Consider the following 6,507-nt stretch of genomic DNA (forward strand, 5'->3'; position numbering starts at 1 on the left):
ATCCAAGTCATTTATAAAGATATTGAACAACACTGGGCCCAGGACAGAATCCTGCAGCACCCCACTTGACGCTTTCCCCAGGATGACGAGGAACCATTAACAAGTACTCTTTGGATTCTGTCAGTCAACCAGCTACAAATCCACCTAACAGTTACCTTGTCCAACCCACATTTTACCAGCTTCCTCATGAGAATATCATGGGGGACTTTGTCAAAAGCCTTACTGCAACGGATGTTGAAAAAGATGTTGACTCAATTTATCTGACCAATCTCAAATTCTGAACACTTTAATTCATGTTTTTCTAGAGTCTCTTTGCTACCTCATTTGGAGACAATATTGTTCCTAGCTGGAACTCTTAGATAGAATTACCTGGGCACTATTCAACAGCTGCTCCCTTTTGCTTCAATGACAGATATAAATAATTCGCAGATTTATTTAGTTTTTGTCTTATTCACATTCAGGAAACAAATTAGAATGGTACATTATTTGATCAGAATCTGCTCCTCCTGTATGTTAAGAAGTACGAGGCACCACTAATTTCATTGGTGAAACTGGCTTGTTTCAATGGTGAGACTATTAGCTGGTATATTTGCAAAAATAATCTCATTCCTGCTAGGAAACAGTAGTTAATACAGGCAGCTGTATTTCTAAAACTGAACCCTTTCCCTTTCACCCCAACCCTGTCATTTACCTCTGTGTAACCCCTCCCCACAGGGATTTTTCTCCCAGTTTAATTTACTTCTGGTATCAGAGAAAAAAAGAGTTTAGATAATGAAGGCAAATCTTTCAGCTTTCTATACCCATGCAATCCTTTTAAAAAGTCTAATTCCCCTTTTCTTAAAATTTGAATTTTTCCACTTTTCAGCCTGACCTGTCTGACAACACCCATTGCCACCTATAATGTAGAGCTGGCAAAGAAAAAGGCCTTCCTAACACAGTCTTTTCTTGCCAATGTGAACTGTTAGCAGAACTGCATATTGTGCTATAGCAATACTAAAACTGTTATTTATTTTCCAGTTTGTTTACCTATGGCGCAGGCAGGTTAATATGGCTAATCTAGGATTGTGCTTAGTTGGCTTCTTCAGAGATAACTTCAAGGAATGTTTAACATGTGCCCCTGGTTGTCAGTCACAAGCTTGGAAGGTAATGCAAAAGGGTACCTTTACATTCTGGTATAGTGCAGAATTCAGCTACTTTGCATTGCACCTCATCCTTTACGCAGGATGAGACACAATGCAAAGTAGCTGCATTCTGAACTATACCATTTCAGGTCATAGTTTTTTGAATACTCCCCCAGTACCCTATAAGTACTTTAACAAAACTTCTCCTTAATGTTTTAGGAATTTTTTTCCTTAGGAAAACACTCAAAACTATGACCCCCCCCACCTCCACCAATTGCAATCTAAAATGGTACAGTCTAGAATTTTATCACCTAATTTGTGTAATGTGTCAGAGGAGCTCTTATCCCATTCATTGAGGGAGTGTCCAGCCAGGTTATTCCAAGAACGGCAAAGTTTCTTACACAGTTATTTCTTCTGCACATTATTTCTGCCAAATGGCCTTTATTACCTTGTCACTATCTCTGGGTCTCTCTTTCTATAGTGTTGTGGTTATTATTAATGTACAGCATCATAAATATCATTAGAAGGAAAGCTTAAACTATTCCTTTCGACCCACCGATCTCTTGATTACATCATTTGCAAATGTTTTCACTGAGCGCATTATGAATTTCTCTAAGGACTATAAAATGTGTTTTAAAGTAAGCACAAAATGCTCTGATAAATAAAAACACTTGAATTATCTTCCTATTGGGTAGGAATGTCTGTTTTAAAAATTACACCCCTCTTTTAAAGAAGTAATTATAATAAAAAACGGGTATCCCAAATGGCTAAGTTACATTCGATATTCCTTGTCCCTGTGGTATGCACACTTTCTGAAAAGCTAAACTGACATAAACATTACTTTAAAAACTAATCAGGGTATATGGAAATGACATAAAATATCAGCACTGGTACTTAGAGCTAATCAGAAAATATTGCTTTGAGCAATCCGAAATCATAATATTTTATTGTGATTATTACCCACTGTGGTATCTCAAGTCTATGTGATCCTGATGGACTAAGGCAGGCAGAGGCAACACCACAAGCCTCTCCAGATTGGCTGAGAGCTGCCTTGCCAAATAACTTGAGAGCCACCCTTCCTCATGGATATGAGCCTCCCTAGGGTCCTTACAGAGGGAATAGCCCCCTTCTTGCCACCTATGGCATTGCTGGACCGAGTTGTCAACATTGTGCGGCTGATATATTCATAAAGTCTTGATATATTCATAAAGGCTCCTATTGCTTTGTGATAGGAGTTCATTGTTTTCATGGGATAAATGAAGAACAGAGAACCAGATCAGATATTCCATTTTCCCCCTCATGTGTTTTGATAGCCCTGCAGGGTGCCTTCACATATTGGGCAGATTTTATAAGTTAAAATGTATAATCAAGCCATAAAGTGAGACAACTGTGTTATGTGGAAATCTTAAAGTTCCTCTTAGGAGTTAATTCACTGTAAAGAAGACATTTGATTTTATATTATTAGCATATGAGCCTGCAATGTAAATCTGCAATGTTTTCGGCAACCTGATATTTGTGATTTCTAACATTTACTAGAAATTCTTCTTACTCTGATAGGTCAATTATTATCCTCCTGAGGGGGAAGAGGGGAAGATGTAGAAATTTGACAATGCCGGAGAATGCTCCCTGTTATTTTTCACTACTTGTTCTGTTAGATAGTATCAGGGAAACACATTATTCCTTGCATCTAGAGTTTAAGGCTGTTAGGCTGATGCCAAAGATAAGTAAGAGAGATGAACTATAGCAAAAGTCTAAATGCCATCTGAAAGCAAGATGCCTCTGTTCAGTTACAGAATATCCCCCCCCCCCCGCAATGGCTACTTGTAATGGGTTATTGTGTTAGCAGCCACAGAGCTGCCTCCAGTTTACTTTAATTTATTGTTGCAATAGCTCATGTGCTTCAACAGCCTAAAGAGCATTTCCCACAGATTAGTTAATAAGATGCAGCCCCGAGAAAGGCCCAGTGACTCTGTTTGTTACCGTCTGCTTAGCGCTGCTCTGGCTACAATATGCCAGTGCTGAAGTCAGTGAAACGGCAAAGGCATCATCAGCACACCATCGTCCAAGGAGAAGGCAAGCTGATACAGCAGGAGAGATACTTTGTTTAGAGGTAGCAGAAGCTTCCAGCAAATGACCCAAGCGATTAGAAAAGAAAAATAGACAGGAATGCGATGAAAGGACAACCCCAAGCAGAGAATCAAAAATGCACACACTTAAATGTAAAGGAATGTTCTGACAAAGATAAAACACTATAAAAGAGTGGCACATTTGATGGATGTGTCATAAGCCTTGAAACAAACACACACACTCATCAATTGCTTCCTTGGCTTCAGTCCAGTGATTTTTATTTGGGAAAGCCACACGCTAGTGCGGTTTTGATTGCAGGAAGTGAGTGGTTGTGAGGATACTGTTTTATTGATGCGCTTAGTTCCCCCCCTTCCACCCCCGATAGGGATGCTGATATGATGGGAACTGTTCTGTTTCTTGGAAAGAAGGGCTAGCAAAGTTTCTCAGTTTGTTTTCAGTAATCTGTCATCCAGCCCAATAAACTTCCCCAATGCTTTTATTTTAAAATAACACACATACAACTCCCTGGCAATCCCACAACTGTGTGTGTATTTATGTGTGTGCATCTGCCAAAGCATCTGCGGGAAGTCTGTTGTGCTGCTATTAAAGCCAGTGATGGCCTTTTTAGACTGCCCCTTTCTTAAAACATTTGATTTGCACTAGCCATTTCCAAGTAATGAGAGGGAGTAGGCCTGGCCTTCCTTCAGTGGATACATGAGGATTATCCTGCTTCCCTATTTTAAGAGATGTGCTCTCCACTGCTGGAGAGAAGGAGTACAAAACATCCCAAGTGAAGAGAGACAAAGATTGCAAGGGCCAGATGAAACAGGCCAGAAAGTTAGTTGTGTTTATGCCTTATCTGATGCCAGTTACACATTGCCAAAAAAGAGGAATTCCATCAACAAAACAATTGACATGAATCTGCACAAATTTTGCATGCACTAATGTATTTGTATAGATGCAAATTTAGAAATGTTTACTACAATCTAAACAGAAATATGCAATGAATCTCACCTTAGTGGAAAAGACTGTGGCTGAGTAACTAACTATTGCTAACTGTTGATGGGCAACTTCAAGGCTCTGGTCTCCCTTATTCTGGTTCTTTTAACTGGATTTGGACCAGACAACCCTTCAAAGAGAGGATGCCTTCAAACAGAGGACTGTAATTTGATAGTCTTTTAAGGAGAGGCCTTTTAAAACTTGGCCATATAGCCAGCCTATATCATTGGCACCATCCTGTAGGTGCTCAAAGCAAGTACTACTGTTTTTACTGTCCTAAAACAAACAAACAAATCACTGTGTTTCTTGCTTGGGCAACAATCACCATTTCTAAGCAATTGGAATACAGTTTTAGCAGTGGGAAATAGTGAGTTCACTCCTGATAAACCACCTGTTGATGGGATGTGATCTGAGCAATCACTGTTTAGTCTCTTCTCACCTTAATAAACTAACATCTGCAAGGTCCAGAGATACTTTTCGTATATAAATGGATTAAGAGTCAAATATAATTCAGATTCAATCATGTCTCCCTATCCATTTGCTTCATTGGATTTCCCATGCCCCAATGTATACCCATATAAATAGTGATGTAAGACCTGTGTTCACAAATAACCAAATGGTGTCATCCAAAATCAACACATTCAAAACTAGATAAGCACCAGCCAGGTACACAATGCTGACTCCTGCCCAAAGGGGCTTGCAGCATATCAGCATAAAACAAGTGAAAAGAAAAACAAAGGAGAATAAAAAGTCCCAGAAATCTATTTGGGAACAGGCACTCACTTGTAACCTGAGAGTCCTTCTAGAGGGGCTTCATATTATCTCTGAAAACTCCATGCATCCACCCCGTATGTGCACATGCTTCACTTTCATGCTTCACTTTCAACCAGGATTTTGGGGATATGAAAAAAATATTTATAGAGAAAGCATTAAATTGTTCATTAGGACATGAAAAAATGTAGATGGATTGGAAGTCACACCACCTTTTGCACACAGCAGTAAATAAGAGTGGAGCAACCACTTTTCAAATCAGTCCTTCATAGCTAAACTCCTTTCATGAATAACTTTTCCATAACAAAGATACATATATATATATTCTTACTTATATATGATATTCTCACCAAGGGAAGCAATAAGGACAAAAAAAACCCTCTCGCCTAATGCAGCTATCAACAGGAGCAAAACTTTTTTAAAAATACACAAACTTTTTCCTAACTAGTGTCTTGAACTTCTTGCTGAGTTAGCAGACCCATAATAACATGTAAGTCAACTTCAATATGGAATTGAAGATTAAAAGAGAAATGGTGTCTTTACACTGTTAAGAGAAACCAGGAAATCTGCAGCAAGCGGCGTGAGCAAAAGAAGTTTGAAATCTTATCTATACTTTCAAAGTACCGTATTTTTCGCTCTATAACACGCACCCGACCATAACACGCACATCGTTTTTAGAGGAGGAAAATCCGTAGGCATGCCACCCGTAGGCATTTCCTCCATAACACGCACAGACATTTCCCCTTACTTTCTAGGAGGAAAAAAGTGAGTGTTATGGTGCAAAAAATACGGTAAGTTCCATATCTTTCTTTTTTACAAAGAACATTTGTCCTAGTTTGGTGTATGTGTGTGTTTATGTTTTCTCCCCTTCTTGCTTCAGAATTAGAGAGCCAAAGCAAAAAATGGGTGGGGTGGGGGGAAGCATTCTTTTGTTTAAAAACCCCCGTTTTAGAACTGATTCTGATGCTTGGTTTTATGTGGTACTAATGCAGTCCTTACACAGAGTCAGTTTGGGGCATAAGGTAAAGGGACCCCTGATCATTAGGTCCAGTCGTGACCGACTCTGGGGTTGCGGCGCTCATCTCGCTTTATTGGCCGAGGGAGCCGGCGTACAGCTTCCGGGTCATGTGGCCAACAAGTTTGGGGCATACTTCCCTGGTAAAACAATAGAAACTTACTTCATTTGAGTCGTTACCAGTTTTAGAGAACATCCTGCTGTGTTTCTACATTGACTGTGCATATAGAGTCTCATTTCCTCATGTAGATCTATATTGCTAAGTTGGGGTGAGCACTTCTGAAGAATCTGGGTATGGCCAAATAACTATTACAATACTGTTATATAGAATATTTAATATACTGCCATTCCATCTTAGTTGGTAAGGCTAAATGGTCCTTAATGGTAATTCAATTCTTTTTTGAACTTGTGACTTACTCCCTACTTTCCTCGTGACTGTTCCTACCTCCTGGATAATATCTTTCAGAAGAAAGCAACAGGGTGAGAACAATATGGGTGAAACCAATTCTGCAAAGGTCCGATAGATTTGCTTAA

Source organism: Podarcis erhardii (genome assembly GCF_964252035.2).
Source record: "Podarcis erhardii genome assembly, chromosome: 11".
NCBI classification, from domain to species: Eukaryota; Metazoa; Chordata; class Lepidosauria; order Squamata; family Lacertidae; genus Podarcis; species Podarcis erhardii.